Source organism: Nannobrachium achirus (genome assembly GCF_963921795.1).
Source record: "Nannobrachium achirus genome assembly, chromosome: 15".
Lineage (NCBI taxonomy): Eukaryota > Metazoa > Chordata > Actinopteri > Myctophiformes > Myctophidae > Nannobrachium > Nannobrachium achirus.
In genome coordinates this window covers 63,003,457-63,022,896 of record NC_137822.1, presented here as the reverse complement: position 1 = coordinate 63,022,896, position 19,440 = coordinate 63,003,457, and the positions used below count along the sequence as shown (strand labels likewise).

General features: G+C 42.6%; 1 pseudogene across 1 annotated transcript in view; it reads left to right on the top strand.

Moving 5' to 3' along the window:
- The window catches only part of LOC308299995, a 158,543-nt pseudogene extending 153,837 nt beyond the window's left edge, over positions 1-4,706 (top strand). Inside the window, exons 11-12 of the transcript in view lie at positions 3,311-3,410; positions 4,450-4,706. The product of the transcript in view is annotated as an uncharacterized misc_RNA (transcript). The remainder of the gene's footprint in view (positions 1-3,310; positions 3,411-4,449) is intronic.
- Positions 4,707-19,440: the final 14,734 nt, after the last annotated feature.

Below are 19,440 nucleotides of genomic sequence, written 5' to 3'. Positions count from 1 at the left end.
TCATTATCCACCTAGAGATTTTTAAGTCAGCAACAGCTGCTTACAACAAAGCCATGCGTCTGGCTAGGCAGGCGTATTTCTCTAGTATCATTAATAACAACAAAAATAATGCCAGAGTCTTATTCGCCACCATTGACCACCTCCTAAGTACCTACCTACCTACCTACCTACCTACCTACCTACCTACCTACCAACCACATACTGTACCTACCTACCTACATACCTACCTATCTACCTACCTACCTACCTACCTACCTACCTACCTACCTACCTACCTACCTACCTACCAACCACATACTGTACCTACCTACGTACCTACCTACCTACCTACCTACCTACCTACCTACCTACCTATCTACCTACATACCTACCTACCTATCTACCTACATGCCTACCTATCTACCTACCTACCTTCTACATACTGTACCTACCTACCTATCTACCTACATACATACATACCTACCAACCACATACTGTACCTACCTACCTATCTACCTACCTACCTACCTACCTACCTACCTACCTACCTACCTACCTACCTACCTACCAACCACATACTGTACCTACCTACCTACCTACCTACCTACCTACCTACCTACCTACCTACCTACCAACCAACCACATACTGTACCTACCTACCTACCTACCTACCTACCTACCTACCTACCAACCACATACTGTACCTACGTACCTACCTACCTACCTACCTACCTACCTACCTACCTACCTACCTACCTACCTACCAACCACATACTGTACCTACCTACCTACCTACCTACCTACCTACCAACCACATACTGTACCTACCTACCTACCTACCTACCTACCTACCTACTACATACTGTACCTACCTACCTACCTACCTACCAACCACATACTCTACCTACCTACCTACCTACCTACCTACCTACCTACCTACCTACCAACCACATACTGTACCTACCTACCTACCTACCTACCTACCTACCTACCTACCTACCTACCTACCTACCAACCACATGCTGTACCTACGTACATACACATAGACAATGCCTCAGATGCTGTGGCAATAAACTTTTTACAGTTATTAAATTCCCTAGATTTTATCCAACACGTTGTTGGGCCGACACACAAGCTTGGTCACACCTTAGATTTGGTGATCTCCAAAGGGCTGAGTATTAACATAGAAAGGATTATTGATAAGCCTGAGTTATCAGACCACTTCTTGTTGTGCTTCAGCATGGATGTGCCTGGTCTAGTTATAGACAATGGAGAATATAGGCCTACTATAAAAAAACGATTCTTCAGCTCATCTGCAGCTGAGGCGTTTCCTCTCCATTTGGCTTGTGCTCCCCCCCTAACTGATACCCCCTTAGTAAATGACTTAAAGCTAAAACTAGAGTCAGCTCTTGACATAGTGGCCCCCATGAAAATAAAAAAGAAGCGGAACTCCAGAATTACACCCTGGATAGATGAGCACATGCGCTCTCTCAAAAAAGAATGCCGCAGAGCTGAGAGAACTTGGAGGAAACAAACTCATTATCCACCTAGAGATTTTTAAGTCAGCAACAGCTGCTTACAACAAAGCCATGCGTCTGGCTAGGCAGGCGTATTTCTCTAGTATCATTAATAACAACAAAAATAATGCCAGAGTCTTATTCGCCACCATTGACCACCTCCTAAGCCCCCCCCAGTCTTACAAACAGTCGCTCCCTGCCTCTAAGGCAAGGTGTGATGAGTTTGCATCATTCTTTGATACTAAAATTTTGAATATTCGGGCTGGTATCTTGAATTCACTAATTGCAGATACGGCAAGTGATGCCATGTTTGGGAGCACGAATAAACCTAGGGGGAGCCTGGTTTCCTTCTGTGCAGTTGATGAAGGGGAACTTCGCAGAACCATATCACAGATGACATCCTCCTCCTGCTCTTTGGATGCAATCCCCACCCCCTTTCTAAAGGAGGTTTTAGACAGCGTGATTGGTGATATTTTAAAAATAGTAAACTGCTCTCTCTTGTCAGGCGTCTTCCCAGATACACTGAAAATGGCCGTAGTTAGGCCCTTGCTTAAAAAGCACAACCTTGATCCCTCCATGCCGGGCAATTATAGACCCATTTCGAATCTCCCTTTTCTCGGCAAGGTCCTTGAAAAGATCATCCTCCATCAATTGGAAGTATTTCTTCAGAATAACAAGGTCCACAATAAATTCCAATCTGGCTTCAGAAAGGGACACAGTACTGAAACAGCACTTGTAAAGGTAATTAATGATCTCAGGGTGTCCGCCGACAATAAAAACGTATCTGTTCTCTTACTCCTGGACCTAACGGCGGCCTTCGACACGATAGATTACTCAATCTTAATACATCGTCTGGAACACTGGATAGGGCTCTCAGGTACGGCTCTGTCCTGGCTCTGCTCGTACTTGACAGGCAGAAGTTACTACGTTGGTTTGGATGGTTTTGAGTCAGACAAGCATGATATTTCATCTGGTATTCCTCAGGGTTCAATACTCGGCCCCCTATTGTTCTCCTTATATATATTACCGCTGGGAGAACTTATTACAGCTCACGGTGTGAACTTTCATTGTTATGCTGACGATACGCAGCTATATCTTTCTGTAGCCCCCGATAGCCTACCTACCTACCTACCTACCTACCTACCTACCCACCTACCTACCTACCTACCTACCTACCACATACTGTACCTACCTACCTACCTACCTACCTACCTACCTATCTACCTACCTACCTACCTACCTACCTACCTACCTACTACATACTGTACCTACCTACCTACCTACCTACCTACCTATCTACCTACCTACCTACCTACCTTCTACATACTATACTGTACCTACCTACCTACCTACCTACCTACCTACCTACCTACCTACCTACCTACCTACCAACCACATACTGTACCTACCTACCTACCAACCACATACTGTACCTACCTACCTACCTACCTACCTACCTACCTACCTACCTACCTACCTACCTACCTACCAACCACATACTGTACCTACCTACCTACCTACCTATCTACCTACATACATACATACCTACCAACCACATACTGTACCTACCTACCTACCTACCTACCTACCTACCTACCTACCTACCTACCTACCTACCTACCTACCTACCTACCTACCAACCACATACTGTACCTACCTACCTACCTACCTACCTACCTACCCACCTACCCACCTACCTACCTACCTACCTACATACATACATACATACATACATACATACATTGCATACAATCTGTCAGGGATTGTATGGCGTCTGAGCTAGACATAATGGTTTGTGTGTTCTCCCCCTCCAGCCTGAGGTGTCCCTGACCAGTGTGAAGGAGGACATGGAAGCTGCCAAACTCCGTTTGGAAGCCTATTCTAATACATTGACTGAGCTCATAAATAAGATAGGTGGGTAGACCTTTTTTCTCTTTCTTAAACACATGAACGCTAGCGCAGTAGTTCTCAAACTCGTTCATGTCAAGGACACGCACATTGCATTGGCCACGGACCCACATCTAAAATTGTTTTGAGAAGATTTGTGTTAAAACATTGGAAGCTATTCAAACCTTTTCAAACACTAAAGATTTGTTCGATGTGAGCTTGTTTTCTGCCAAAAAAAAAGCTCCATTCTCATTGAAATGCATTGGCGGATTCAGGAATCCACTCTCATAGGTAGTTTGGTATGACCGTACTTTTTTCCAGCACTGCCCCTGCCCCTGGAGGATTTTTCATGATGTGTTTTCTTAAGCCTTCTCTCCCTCTTTTAAACCCATGAAGGGTCCTTATTAGTAAAAGCCTAAATGTCAACCCAATACAGCGTTTCTGCTCCTCCTTAATGCCTCATTTAGTATGGAAATCCCTCCACTGTTTTATCCCCCCATGGTCATGTTTCAGCGTGTAAAGGCCAAAATGTCATCTGTTAAACGGGCCCAGAAGCCTGCACTTGTCTTACGATCTGAGTGGGTTTGAAATGATACAGTGCTGTGAAATTAGCCGAGGCGATCATACAAGTTCACAATGAATCATTTCCAACACTTAATGTACTGTAAAAGGCAAGCAACTTTCATCATCAGTAGGCTACTCGAAAGGTTACTGTTCTTATGATTGTAATGATCAAATCGACATAGGCCACGTAATGTTTGTATTGTTTCTATTTAATTTGACTGATGCGAGTTTATCTAAGTCTTTATAAGCCTCCTTCCACTCAAGTCGCACATTAAAACTGAATCGCCAGTCATCACCCTTTTCATAATAAATAAGCGCGTGGTAGAACGGTATTTTGCTCCCCGTATCCCTATAGTCACTATAGGGATACGGGGAGCAAAATACCGTACACACTATAGTATAGTGTGTGTGTGGTTGTGGTGTTAGACAACAAACTGATTCTGCTTCCCATCTCCACGACCCTGTCTTCTCTCTCCCTTCGCCGCCGCTGGCTTTCGCCCAGACGGGAGCGTGCCCCTGGAGCGCTTCGACCGCGTGCTGAACGAGACGGCGCGCCGGCTGAGCGCGCTCCGCGGCAGCGTGGAGAGCCCCGGCCTGGGCCGCAAGATCCAGCAGCTGCGGCTGGCGGCCAAGGAGCAGCAGAGCAGCCTGGGCGTCCTGGACCAGGACCTGCAGGAGATCCGAGGGGAGAGGGACAGCCTGAGGGACATCACCCTCAACCTGCCCCAGTCCTGCCCCCGAGCAGCCACAGGAGGCTAGGATGGGGGAGGGGCCGTCTAGACCCATTTCCTGAGCAGAGGGCGCGGTCAGCCATGGCTGCGGCGTTACTCTAGTCCAGTGGTTCTCAACCTTTTCAGGCCAGGACCCCCCCGAATAATCATATTTTAACTGGGGACCCCCCAACCATGACGATCACTTGGAGTTGTAAGACTTGAGGCATTACATTTTGTATGACGTGGTTCTATTGTGAAAATAGCTGATCTAAACGCTCACAACGCCTCGCTGTAGATCTGCTATTTTCACAATTTCTGCCTCTAATATTTGACAATATGTTCAACGTTTAATTATTTTATTTTACAGGTATTAAAAGGGTCTTAGGGATCCCTTGCTAATACGACAAATATGCCTTAATACATTATAATTGTCCTCTATAAATACAATGTAAGATTAAAAACACCTTAATTATTTTATTTTTTCTAGAAATAGCTAATCTTTCACCTGAATAGGGGAAATGCCTGTCGCAAGTTGATGATGTCATCTATCTATAAATGTGACAAATCTATGTCTGCGTGTCTGTGTGTCTGTAATCCGCGTATCTCGAGAACTGTTCGTCCCACCGGCTTCAGATTCGGCACGCGCGTTCACCGCCGCGGCGCGGAGTGCAGTGCCGGGCCTCGACCCGACCCGACGCGCGGTTTTCCCCGGACCGCCGCAAAACGTTCGGAATCTCCTTATGCGGAGCTGATTGTTGACATCAGGCTGTTCTGGAGGAAATCGGCGCAAGCGCTGACTCATTGTGACATCACTTCATAAAAGGCTCTGACATCACGTACGCCACATGAGTCAACAAAAAATGCCATGGTTACGTATTGAATGTCATCAATATGACGTAACCGAACCACGGGTATGATGGGTATTGCCTAACAACCGGAGGGGCATCATTCCCCATGGGTGGCAAAGCAAACAGGCTGCGTATACTGCTCAAGATGAAGACAGCCAGATACAGAGATATCCATTCGTCCCACCGGCTTCAGATTCGGCACGCGCGTTCCCCGCCACGGCGCGGAGTGCAGTGCCGGGCCGCGACCCGACCCGACGCGTGGTTTTCCGGAACCGCCGCAAAACGTTAGGAATCTCCTTATGCGGAGCTGATTGTTGACATCAACCTGTTCCGGAGGAAATCGGCGCAAGCGCTGACTCATTGTGACATCACTTCATAAAAGGCTCTGACATCACGTACGCCACATGAGTCAACAAAAAATGCCATGGTTACGTATTGAATGTCATCAGTATGACGTAACCGAACCACGGGTATGATGGGTATTGCCTAACAACCGGGGGGGCATCATTCCCCACGGGTGGCAAAGCAAACAGGCTGCGTATACTGCTCAAGATGAAGACAGACAGATACAGAGATATCCATATATGGGTATAAAATGGACGCAGACAAACAGATAAATGGGGTTTGCGTAAATTCCCTATTTACATCGTTCCCGCGTAGGCCGGTCCCCGACTAGACGGTTGGCCGCCCGAAGGGAAGAGATCTCCATATATGGGCATAAAAGGGACACAGACAGACACATAGAGATCTCCAAATATGGGCATAAAATGGACGCAGACATACAGATATCTCCATATAAGGGCATGATATATCCATATATGGGGGCATAAATGGACCCAGGCAAACAGATGGTCAAAACGGGTCCTATGACAACAGGTATAATGCGGTTTGTATTAAAGGGTGGGGCATTCCCAATTTACATCGTTCCCGAGTTGGCCAGGTCGCCGACTAGTAAATGTAATCTATCCCTATGGAATTTATGGCATGCATGTGCAAATAAAAACAAACGTAATACTTTCTATGGTTAATATGAGCGTCACATCAATATTTCAAATGTGTTTGTGTTTTTTTTTTTTTTGCACATGAATGCCATAAAAATGACACGACATTTATGACATCATCAACTTGAGACAGGCATTTCCCCTGTTGAGTGAAAGATTAGCTATTTCTAGAAGAAATACAATATTTAAGGTGTTTTTTAATTTTACATTGTAGTTATAGAGGACAATGTATTAAGGCATATTTGTCGTATTAGCCAGGGATCCTTTTAAAAGTCCTTAAATTGTCACTTCAGAAATGTGGAGAGGTATGTTGGTTTGTTTACTGTTGAGTGAGAGAACAATGTTTCACATTAAGTTAATCATCTGGGGAACCACCCAAAATTAATTTGGGACCCCTCTGGGGGTCCTGACCCCACAGGTTGAGAACCACTGCTCTAGTCTGTTGATATGCTGGACGAGGAGTTACAAAGATGTCCGCCAGAAGTGGATGATAAACTATCAACCTAAAGGACTTTGTTCCCACAGAGAACAGCACTGTAGGTTTTGTAAACTTTTAGTTTAGCTACTCCTCCTAATGTTAGCATGCAGCCTCGGGAAGCCAGGTGTGTGTTTGTGTTGGTTTCCCTGCTCGTACGCAGGGTTGAAACCGCAGTAATGGCGACGTGCTCAGTAAAACAGTCTATTCACCTTATTCCTGGCTCTGTGCTGCCATTGCCTTTTACAGAGGGTGCTAGAGAGTGTTTCCTAAACCCACCAGGATTTGAGTTAAGACCCGCCTCCCGGAAGCGCCCCTCTCAATAATCTTAAGTATGAAAGTGCGTATGAACGTTAGTGCTGCTCGCTCAAGTGCAAAGCAATACTGTACCTACGCCCTACCGATCCATTACAATATTACACGCAGCAAAATATGCCCAAAGCCAAATCCAAACTATAACAATTTAACTGATAATTAGTAAGAGTTTTTATTTTGAGCACAGTAGTGACAAATTAATAGCTTTCTCAGTACGTTTTTCTCTTTAGCAAAGTTACAAAGTTTTACCTTTTTTAAGCACAGTACTAGGGCTTTCACTTCAAGTATTTTTTACAGATCGACTAGTTGAAGCCACTGGTAGTCGACTAGTCGACTAGTCGTTAACATATTATGTCATAATAAAGAGCGCTGTGGCACGACTTTTCACAGCAGCCAAGTTACCATGACAACAGATACTCACACAAACCCCACGTGTGCAAGTTAGCGCAACATAACAAGACCAGCATTTCACAATCGCCACATCCATTTTAGCTGCTACAGTAATAGAAACCCATGCTTGGACTCACCAATAGCTGCTGCAGGCGCGTCACACCCATTCATTGTGAGTACGACGGGACACCCCCACTTTCATAAAACCGAGATCTCATCCCCCCCACCTTTTTGGCCGGGTGCTTTTTTTTTTTTTTTTTTTCTCCCCTGCGCACACAAACGTAACCTCTCAGTGGCATGTAGGGGCTATTTGGCTACTATTTTCCAGGACAATTTCAAAATAAACATGTTGAATGATCGATTGTATAGATGAAAAAAATAAAGTTGTTTGGTAAAAGGCTGTGATATACTATGTCAACTGCGTGCGGCTTTGTGAACTGAAAACAGCGCGATCAAGCTCAAGGTAGGCCTGCGCTGCAGTATTGTGCAGTTAAGCGACACAGTTTCAACTGGGAAGGTTGTGGCTCGCTAAATGGTTATTTTTGTTTCCTGCCCTATCTAGAGAATGATATTAGGCAGGGCAAAGCGTGTAAAAACCTGATTAAAGGGTATTAAGGGATTCTTATATATTTTTACCTGTAGAATCCATTTCTGCAATATACATTTTTATAGTATGCATAATTAATTAGACAATTAGCATGTTTGACTAATTATGCTAATTATCTCACTAATTATGCACAATACAACAATATACTTTGCAGAAATGGATTCTAAGGGAAGAATTACATAAGGATCAACTGAGAAATGTGTGGTAAACCCTTTTATACATTTTTGATGAATTCTTTCCCCTTCTTTCTGCCCATGTGTCAAATTATTTGTAACATGGGTGGAAATGACAGGACAAACCCTATTTAAAAAATGATAAAAGGGTTTACCAAACTTTTCTCTGTTGATTCTTATGTATTTTTTCCTGTAGAATCCATTTCTGCAATATACATTTTTGTATTGTGCATCATTAATGAGTTAATTAGCATATTTGAAGCATATTTGACATATGAGGGGAAATAACAGGAAAAACCTATAACAATTTGATAAAAGGGTTTAACAAACTTTTCTCAGTTGATCCTTATGTATTTCTTCCTGTAGAATCCATTTCTGCAATATACATTTTTGTATTGTGTATCGTTAATGAGTTAATTAGCATATTTGACATATGAGCGGAAATAACAGGAAAAAACCTATAACAAATTGATAAAAGGCTTTAACAAACTTTTCTCAGTTGATCCTTATGTATCTTTTCCTGTACAATCCATTTCTGCTATGTACATTTTTGTATTGTGCATATTTAAGGAGATAATTTGCATATTTGACACATGGGCTTTAATAATTGTATAATAAATATGCGTATGGATAATTTGGCTGTAGGCAGACAAAATTATAGCAATTAGGCCACAGAATATTTACATTTGATCAAAATGAATCTATTTTTATATCCCTAGTGGAGGACCACCGGTGTCAAATATGCGAATTATCTCATTAAATATGCACAATACAAAAATATACATAGCAGAAATTAGGGATGGTCCGATCAGGTTTTTTGGAACCGATCAGCGAGCACCGATCACAAAAGTTTGATCACCCGATACCGATCAATCACCGATCCGATCAAGTTATTATTTATATTTTCTAAATGTTAATGTTTTAACTTTAATTCATTCATTCACTCATGAATTCATTTATATATTTGCCTTATAGTTATTTACCAGCATTACTATGTATTTATTATCATAGCAGTAACTAATTATTCCTTCAGCACTGTGGAAATCAATACCCCCAAAATGGCCTCAAGTTGGCATACTGAACGGCTGGTTGATCGGATGCACCGATCGGATCGGATCGGTGAATTTACCTTTTGATCTAAACCACCGATTATCGCCGATCACGCTTTGATCGGCCCGATCCGATCCATTGCCGATTGATCGGTAACATCTCTAGCAGAAATGGATTGTACAGGAAAAAATACACAAGGATCAACAGAGAGAAGTTTGGTAAACCCTTTTATCATTTTTTAAATAGGGTTTGTCCTGTCATTTCCACCCATGTTACAAATAATTTGACACATGGGCAGAAAGAACGGGAAAGAATTCATCAAAAATTGATAAAAGGGTTTACCAAACTTTTCTCAGTTGATTTATATGTAATTCCTCCCGTAGAATCCATTTCTGCAAAGTATATTGTTGTATTGTGCATAATTAATGAGATAATTAGCATAATTAGTCATAAATGGTAATTATCTCATTAATTATGCGCAATATAAAAATGTATATTGCAGAAAAGGATTCTACAGGAAAAAATACATACGAATCAATTCAGAAAAGTTTGGTGCACCCTTTAATCAGGTTTTTACACGCTTTGCCCTGCCTATTGACGTCCCTTCCAAGTCTGCACACACACACACACACACACACACACACACACACACAAACACACGCACGCATGCACACTTGTATCCAGCAGAGCAGACTTATCCTCTGTGTCCTCCCATTAATTACATCCTCCTCCTTCCCGCTTATTGTAAAAAAAAAATAAAAAAAAAAGAATATCCTCCACCGTCCTATTACCAGCAACCATCAGAAGTTTAATTAAACTATGAATAATAAGTGACCATTCCGAGCTGCCAGAGTGCTCTGTCACAGTTTTAAAATAACTCAGGTTTTCTTTTTGTGTGTGGGGGGGGGATTTTAAGTTGTGCGAGTGCTTCTCCAAAAAACTGACACGTTCATTTACACTTGAGCGCCTTCTCATCAGCCAGAACCTTAATTAACAATTAGCTGTGTTGGCCTCAACTGGGTTCGGGGTCAGCCTTCAACTAGTGTAAAACCTCTTAAGTTATTCTCGAGGCGTGTCTGTCTCTTCCTGTTTCTTTTTCTGTGTCATTGTCACGCTTCGGTGTCGAGTCTATTGTCACGTGACAAGTCTAACACAGGTGTAAGAGTGGGTGAAACTGTTTTCCGTACAAGCCCCCACGAACTGCAGTCATGGAAGAGAATCACAAGGAAAGGAAAATGTCAAATGCAACGTCAAGTATGCATCAGGCGTGTACTCCAACCAGAGTAGGCTACCTCAGTCTCTCTTGTGGGCGATTTACCTGCCTAATGTGGGTAATCTGGGTATTGCTGTATTTTGTCATTTAATAACCATCCAGGGAGTTAACGTGAAACACATCCATCATGTTCATGTAAGACAGTGGTTCTCAACCTTTTTCATACTAGTAAGACGCCTCAGGGCAAAATGCGACCTCGCCCCAAAGGGCCATCTGGCCAGTGATGTATATCGGACCAGTTTCCCATATAAGGAGATGCATGTACTGTATATTATAGTACATCCCTTTTATGCCCATACATGGAGATCCCTGTGGGAACCAGCCGCACAGATATGGGCTGTCTTCCTCCATATATGGGCATTCCCATATGAAGTCCTGTTAGATATGTGATGACATCAGGATCTTCATACATGGGCATAGAGTGAGTGCATGGTTAGAGCGTTAGAGTGGTTTCCATGATATCACAACATACAATATATTTTATGGCCAAACATGGAGATCCCTATCTGAACCAGCCACACAGATATGGCCAGTGATGTATATCGATGACATCAGGGATCTTCATATATGGGCATAAAATGGATTCAGGGAAATACCCATATATGGACTTTTACAAAGGTGATATCTCCTGTGATGTCACAGTGATGTCTCAAGGGAACCAACCCATAGACATAAAAATGTGTGTACACACACAAGCTGTGACATTTCTCATGGTAAACTGCGACCATCGGTCGCAATCAAGGTCCGTTACTTATTCGGCATGAGCCATTTGATGACATGCTTCTCAGACCCAAAACTTTTTTTTTTCAACGTTGGATAGGATTTTGTCCACAATTCCATGCTGTATGCATGTGTTAGGATCAGGGGCGTCAGTTCAGAAAAAGCTAAGGTATGGCAACATGACCACCAGTCATGTTGCCATACCTTAAAGGACAACTCCGCCCTAAATCACTTCTAGGCTCATTTTCCTACTTATATTGATCCAAAATGACTGTCCATGGAGTCTATTAGGCACAAATGCTCCTGTTGTCCAGTTTCCCCAGCAGAACCCAGCAGCTGCCATAGCATAGAGTGGAGCCTATAAGCCTATCACTTTTACACTATTTGTTGTGGTCAAAAGTGATTTTATTTTTCATGAATGTGGTACTAGTTGTCATTACAAACACATCCATGTCATCGTTGTCCCACAATAGCCATCATACTCTGCTAAACAGATGTAATGCTTTTATGTGTTTTACCAAGTCCCGGAAAAGATGCCCGGTGATTGGCCAGTACAGTCACTTTGATTGGCAGTTGTGCCGAATGCTCACCCCAAAACATTATTTATGAGACTGTGGTGGCTTGTGTGGAGCAGACAAGGCATGGATGTGTTAGTAATGACAACTAGTAACACATTCATGAAAAAAGAAATCACTTTTGACCACACCAAATAGTGTAAAAGCAATAGGCTTATATGCTCCACTCTATGCTATGAGAGCTGCTGGGTTCTGCTGGGGAAACTGGACAACAGGAGCATTTCTGCCTAATAGACCCCCCCCCCCCCCCCGGTTTCTACGGTTTCTTGGGCTGGATATGGCAGTTGTTCAAGTGCAGCTAAACTTAGCATGTTAGTGAACGTGCCACAATTAACAATAATGCATTGCACCTGTGCAGCTGACCTGCGGAACCTGGGAATATACCATTCTGTCAAGATGGGGAGAATACAAGTGCGGAGAATATAATTATAATACCTTGTTGACCATTTTGCATTTGTAATTATTTTACTGTAATTTAACAACATAATAACCAGAACAGATAGACAAAGAGACATTCATGGATTTATATTTAAAAGTAACTTTTATTTTCCCCCCTGGACCCACGGTATGGCAGCTGCATACCCCTGCCATACCCAATTGACGTCCCTGGTTGGATAGGATTTCCATGCTGTATACATGTGGTAGGACTGGTAGGTCTATCAAAATGACAATTCTTTCACATTCTGTTATAATATAGACTTGTAAATGAAATAGTGCAGGTGTTTAAAAATCATTTAACTCTTGAGAGTGTAAAATGACACCAAAGGGTCCATTTGGTTTCATGTTACACTCTCAAGCGTTATAGATCTATAAGGGTCCATTTGGTTACCAAATTAGCTGGGGACCACCTGGAACCCCTTCAAGGACCACTGGTGGTTCCCAGACCACTGGTTGAGAACCACTGACTTGTAGAGGTACAGGATTCTGTATTAGTAGGGGAGCCACAGGCCCAAAAGCTCAAAGAATAGGGTTTTACCTGTGACTTCATGACATACTTTTTTTTTTCTATTAATTTGGTCAGTAACACTTCGCCAGCCAAAATAGAATGGTTGTTGGTAGATTAGCCGTGAAATTTCTATTATTGTATTATGATCTGAGACATAATATTATGTTTATAAACATGAGCGCGCCACCCCTCCTTCTTGGACGGCTCCGTTGTTTTTTTCTTTTTTTTCAATCCCCTGGTCGTTTGCTCACCGTGATTATCTGGATCTCCATTGACATAAAGTGGAGGTTTTGGCCAAGGCATCGTCTCCCTGTGCGTTTCGCGTGCGCGATCCGTGCGCATATAATCCAAGCATATGGTCCAGGTATGACTGAACGGTCGATGTGAGCATTTTGGCTAGCTTAGCCCTTATCACTCCAGCTATGCTAATGTAATCGTCTAAACAGTAAGCGGACGGGAGCAAGGAAGCCTGAAGAAGGAAAGGAGCTGACGTCACTTCTGTTTCTTGTCAGAGCAGCCATGAGCTATCGATGGACGAGCGGTGACTAGGGAAGGTTAGACGATCGTTTTTCGGATAAAAATCATTTTTTTAATGACCCAGTACGGTAAAAGACGGCGCGGCTGGGACACCCTTGCTCAGAAGTCCGGTATAAAACGGTTTTAATATTAAGAGGCTCCCCGTGGCTTGGAAAGGGTTAAGGTACACATAATGAGAGGCCTGATCTGCCGGAAACATTGCGGAAAAAAAGGTTCTGGCCATTTGTATATTCACTCCATCGACTTCACTGTACAGGAAAAGAATACAACAAATAAATCTGCTTTAAGTAGCATGTGAGGGGTCAAACTAGGGGTTCTTCATGATTCTGAATCCATTGTAAGCATTTGTTTTGCATGAAAAAAATTCCTTGGGCTAGATTTTGGCCTCTCAAAACTGTGATTTTTGATGACTCATCACTTTTCACCGTTTTGTGGGGCTGAAATCTACCCTGAGGAATGTTTTTCATGCAAAACAAATGCTTGCAATGGCTTCAGAATCACGAAGAACCCCTAGTTTGACCCCTCACATGCTACTTAACAGTTCTCGGCCCGCCGGCGGGCCCAACGGCCGTACTTTGACAAACATTCACGTCCACGCAAGCGTGTGTTTCACCTACACGCGCATATCTATAGAAAGTCTTGTGATTACAGAGCTGCAAGCCACGTGTGTGTAGCATCAAAACTCGCGCTACTATCAACGTTGAAGTCCGACATACATAAACAAACAAATGTTGATAAAGTTGTAACTACTCACGTTCAGAGATGGTTTCTAGTCCACCAACATGATCTATTTCCACAATAATGATGTTCTTAGTTCGTGTAAAGTACACATAATCCAAGCCATTGATTGAAAATAGTCCAAACCAAGTTTTCCTTCATGCCATCACTGTTCTGGATTGGCAGACATACAAACATGATGACGACGAAAGACAACTCTTCACAGTGTTTTGCATGTAAATCCAGTCCACATTTTCAGTATAACCCCTTGTTTGCTCTCAAAATCATAGCTCAAAATGGCCCCCAAACGATTGACACTTCATTTCACCCAATTGGAGCTTCTCGTCCTGTCCCATCCCCCCAATAGCAACCAATGGTCTGTGTTCAGAGGCGGTGCATGGCCATGTTTCCTGTGCCATAGATTCATCCAGTGGCAACAGGTTGTTCTGATGACTGGCACATCTTATAGCCAATAAAATTCTCAGAAAAATTATGCCTAATTTGTTTTGGCTGAAGTGAACTACAATACCCAAAAATGCCTGCGTAACAACACTACTGGATGTGCGTAAATACGCAGAAGCGCGCCGCATGTCAGACCAAGAGTGTTAGGGGTGTCAGTAAAATAAATACATAAAAAAAGAATAATAATAAATTAATAAAAATAATAAAAATTAAAAAAATCCAGTCTATTACCCCTTTTTTGACCTTTTTATATGATATATGCAAATCTCTCCAAATGAAAACGCATAGACTTACACTTAGTAAAACATGTGTAAAATATTCATATTCTTTAGTTTTATCATGCCCTTTGAAATTGGGCTAGGTAAGGCTTCAAAATGTGGCCACATTGTGTTTTTCAGCTCCTATAATGATAATAACAGTGTTATGCAGGCATCTATTTACTGAAAATATTTAGGCGAGGATTAAAAACCTGCTATTCCAGTAAGTTAAAAATTGCATTACTCAATGTCAGTTGCACACAGAGTGATCATTTATTTCTGGGTAAAACTTCAAAATGTTTCCTTCAAAATGAGACCATGCCCAATGCAATACTCCAAATGGTTTAAAAACAACAATCAATTTACTTTGGGTACGCTGTGTATAGGCGTTTTTTGCAAATTATACAGGATTGTTAACAGGTTAAAGCATTTTTATTTTTGTATTATTTTCCTGTATAGTGACGTCGATGGGACTTTTTTTTTTTTGCAATGTTTCCAGCAGAGCAGGCCTCTCATTCTGTGTACCTCATTGACCAAATTAATAGAAAAATAATAAATAAAAAGTATGTTTTCACAGGTCCTCTCAAATTTTGGGCCTGTGGCTCCCCGGCTATAGTCACAGCAGCTCTGAGAGAACACATGTAGATCCAGATAATATGGTTACAATGAATGAGATTATTGTTGTCACCGAAGGTCGCATATACTCTGAAAAAACGTGTCGCTTGAGTCACCTTCCTTCCTTCCTTCCTTCCTTCCTTCCTTCCTTCCTTCCTTCCTTCCTTCCGTAACCTTCCATCTGTAACCTTCCTTCTGTACGGGAGTGATGTCAGTGTGATGTCAGCGAGTTGTGACATCACTTCCTGTACGGGGCGGCTACACGAAATGTGGATAACACTATATATGGAGATAGTCCAGTCCATCATGTCATATGGGACTACCGTCATAGACAGTAGCCAAAAGAGAAGGATACACAAGACTAAGAAAGACAAAAAAAGAGAAGAATAAAAAAGGAAAAAAAAGGAGGAGGAGGATAAAGATACCAAAAGGAGAGAGAAGAAAGGGTGGATGAGGTACAATGTGTCTCAGAAAAGAAAATGTAACAAGGAGGTGGCAACGGGGCGGCTAGATAAAGTTATTAGGCCTGGATCCGACTTTAAGTCGACGCACAGGATTCCAGAAGTGCTTATTCGCTCTTGTATCAAACTGGTACTCGAAACGTTCTTAGAATTTAATATATATTTTCCAGTAAATATGGAAACAATGTATATGGAAACAATGTGCGGTATCCTCCTTGTTAAGCTCGACGTTGGGCATTTGGACCTATACATGGAGAAATGGAGCGAACCTGTGTGGCCTAAACATGGAGATGTGGTACAGAATGACTCATATATGGGCATAAAAAGTATGTCATGTGACATCACTTCCTGTACAGACAGTCAGACTCCGGCCTAACAATGGCTACTGTCTATGACGGTAGTCCCATAGGCATATGACATGATGGACTGGACTATCTCCATATAGTGTTCTCCACATCTCCATGTTTAGGCCCTATCGCTCACACCCTAGGTGGGGTTGGCGATAGGGCCTTTTTTTGTCTCCCCGTGTCTCCTAGGGTTGATAACAACTAGAATCGTCAGAGAAACGCTGTGGTTGGCCAGATAGTCAAGAATTGGCGCATGTCACCCTGAGGTCGCATTCCACCCTCAGGTGTCTTACTAGTTTAAACACAACACACACACACACACACACACACACACACACACACACACACACACACACACACACACACACACACACACATACACACACACACACATACACAGTTACACACATATTATATTAACCATGTATTTATGTCCACATAAGGGAGAAACATACAGGGACACAGATATTATTGGTGCAGTAAGAATATGTTCACAAAATCATGGCATACTTTTTCATGATACAATGAGCATGTCACTCAGTCATCTATGGGTATAAGTAACAGCGTCTCCGTTGTGGCAGCTGCCAATTATAGCAGACAGCACAATACTTTGACAGCCTTTTTGCCTCCTTTTTGGGCATCCCAAGTTGTTGAAACCCTCCAACTGGGGTTAGAGGGTCTGTGGTTATGTCCTAAGCTGCCAAATATAAAAACAAATAGTCTGCACCTATTACGCAGCCCTGAGATGATATTTAGGAGTGGTTGGTATTTCTTAATGACCTTGGTCATAAAGGCACACGCACGCACACACACACACACACACACACACACACACACACACACACACACACACACACACACACACACACACACACACACACACACACACACACACACACACACACACTAGCGGAACAATTCAGAACCGGGCCGGTATGCGAGCCACAATGCTCGGGCCCCGTCACCTGTCAACCAAATTGATGATAATAAGTGATGATAATATCATTGTATAGTTTCCTCGCTGGCGTAATTGTCCAATGTCCACCGTCATGATTAATGCCTTGCTTGCTTGTGCATCGCTGCCTGTATCATTTGAAAGTGTCTGTGGTATATTTTAATTTATACAAATTACAAAAGGTTTTGAAAGTGCGCGGTTCCACTGCAGCCATCACTACACGTAAACAAAATTGTCTGATTGTCTGTCTGTGAATGCTCTTCCTGTTTTCCTTCACAATAAAGTGTCCCACTTTACTTCTTCCCAATGCGTGACATTTTACCCAGAAATATAACAAGAAATAGGTGTAACAGAGGCAGCGCGCTACAGAAAGGGGACCCAATTGCGAGGGAGGGGGATGAGGGGGACTCCGACAGATGGTCAGGCAGATTGACGGTCATTTGGACTGAGACTGTCAGTCGGAGGCTGACGGCCGGGCCCCGTGGCCCAGCTTACTCAGCTTAACCGGACGCTCCGCCCCTGCGCACACACACGTTTTGTGTGCCCCTCTTTTCTCCACAGCACAGTCTACACCCTGATTACTGAAACATGTTTTGGGGGGGGGGCTCCAGTAGGGAGGTGCCTTACTAGGTTATTCGACATGCAGCCCAAGACGACAACAACAAAAAAAGAAGAAGAAATACATGTCATCTCCCGTTTACTTCCTGTATCTGCGTTCCGTGAAGTCAGAGATGGGGACTCGAGTTGAAGACTTGGACTCGAGTTGCAATTTTGGAGACTCCAGACTCGACTCGGACTCGCCCCTCAAAGACTCGAGACTCGACTCGAGCTCATAAGACTTGTGAAAAATCTTTATTTCATGCACTAATGAATGACAAGCCCGACAAATCTTGGCCTTTCCTCCTCCTTTCTTTCTTTAGGTCGCTGAACTAAATATTGGACCTAATCGTCACAAGCCACACACTTACACCGATATTTTCATACAAAAATGGTTCTTCTGAGGGAGGCAAATCAGGAGAAAATCTACGTTTATTATCGACCTTTCTCTAAACACAAAACCCACTCTCGTGGGATCTACGGTAGCACCCAGGGGTGTCGCACCAAATTCGGGGCCCTGGGTACAAGGATTCACTCACATTTTGTGCTTTAACTATTGAAAAATAGCAGATATACAAGCTCACAGCACGGAAGATTGAAGGTCCCCTGAAATGATCTGTATTTGGCCACGGGCCCCCATCTCAAAATATTTAATTCCAGGGACCCCCAAGAAGAAAAATTCAAGTTACAAATGTTCACTTAAAAAAATACATATATATTCAAAGATTTGCACACATTTTCACAACTTTTCAAAAATAGCAGATCTACAAGCTTGTAGCGATGCACTCTGTGCCGCGCTGTGAGCTTGTATATCTGCTATTTTTCAATAGCTAAAGTATAAAATACTCCACCTTGGGCCCTATATAACTCAGTCCCACTTAACTCAAGAGTTAAATAACTAAGTACGTGAAGACCTAGTTACAGTTAAAGATCCAATAAAGGTTCAGTTGGTTACCAACTCTCCATCATTTAGCTGGGGACCACCAGGAGCCCACTCAAGGACCACTAGTGGTCCCCGGACCACTGATTGAGAACCACTGTGCTAATCTATTATGGCCTGGGAGGGTTATTGTCTTGCTCCATGTGAGCACTTTATGGATCATTGCACTAAAGATCAGGTTCTGAAATTTGCTGAATTATGAAATTGAAGTGAAAAAGGCGATGGTTTAGCTATATGGTTGTTTTTTTGGAAATCTGAGAGGCATGGTCAATGACCCCTAACCCTAACCCTTTCTGTTCCCTTCCCAGCAGCAAACATAATTGCTTATATTATTATTTTTTTAACTTTATTTTAGGAACACAGATGTTTACTAAAGAAAATGTCAACCTTTTTGGAGAAAAAAATAAATAAATGAAAAGACTCAGTTGAGAGTATATTTATGCTATCATGTGACTTTTTTTGTAGGATATTATATTTTGTTTCATGTACACCAAATGTACATTCTCAATTTAACGCTGA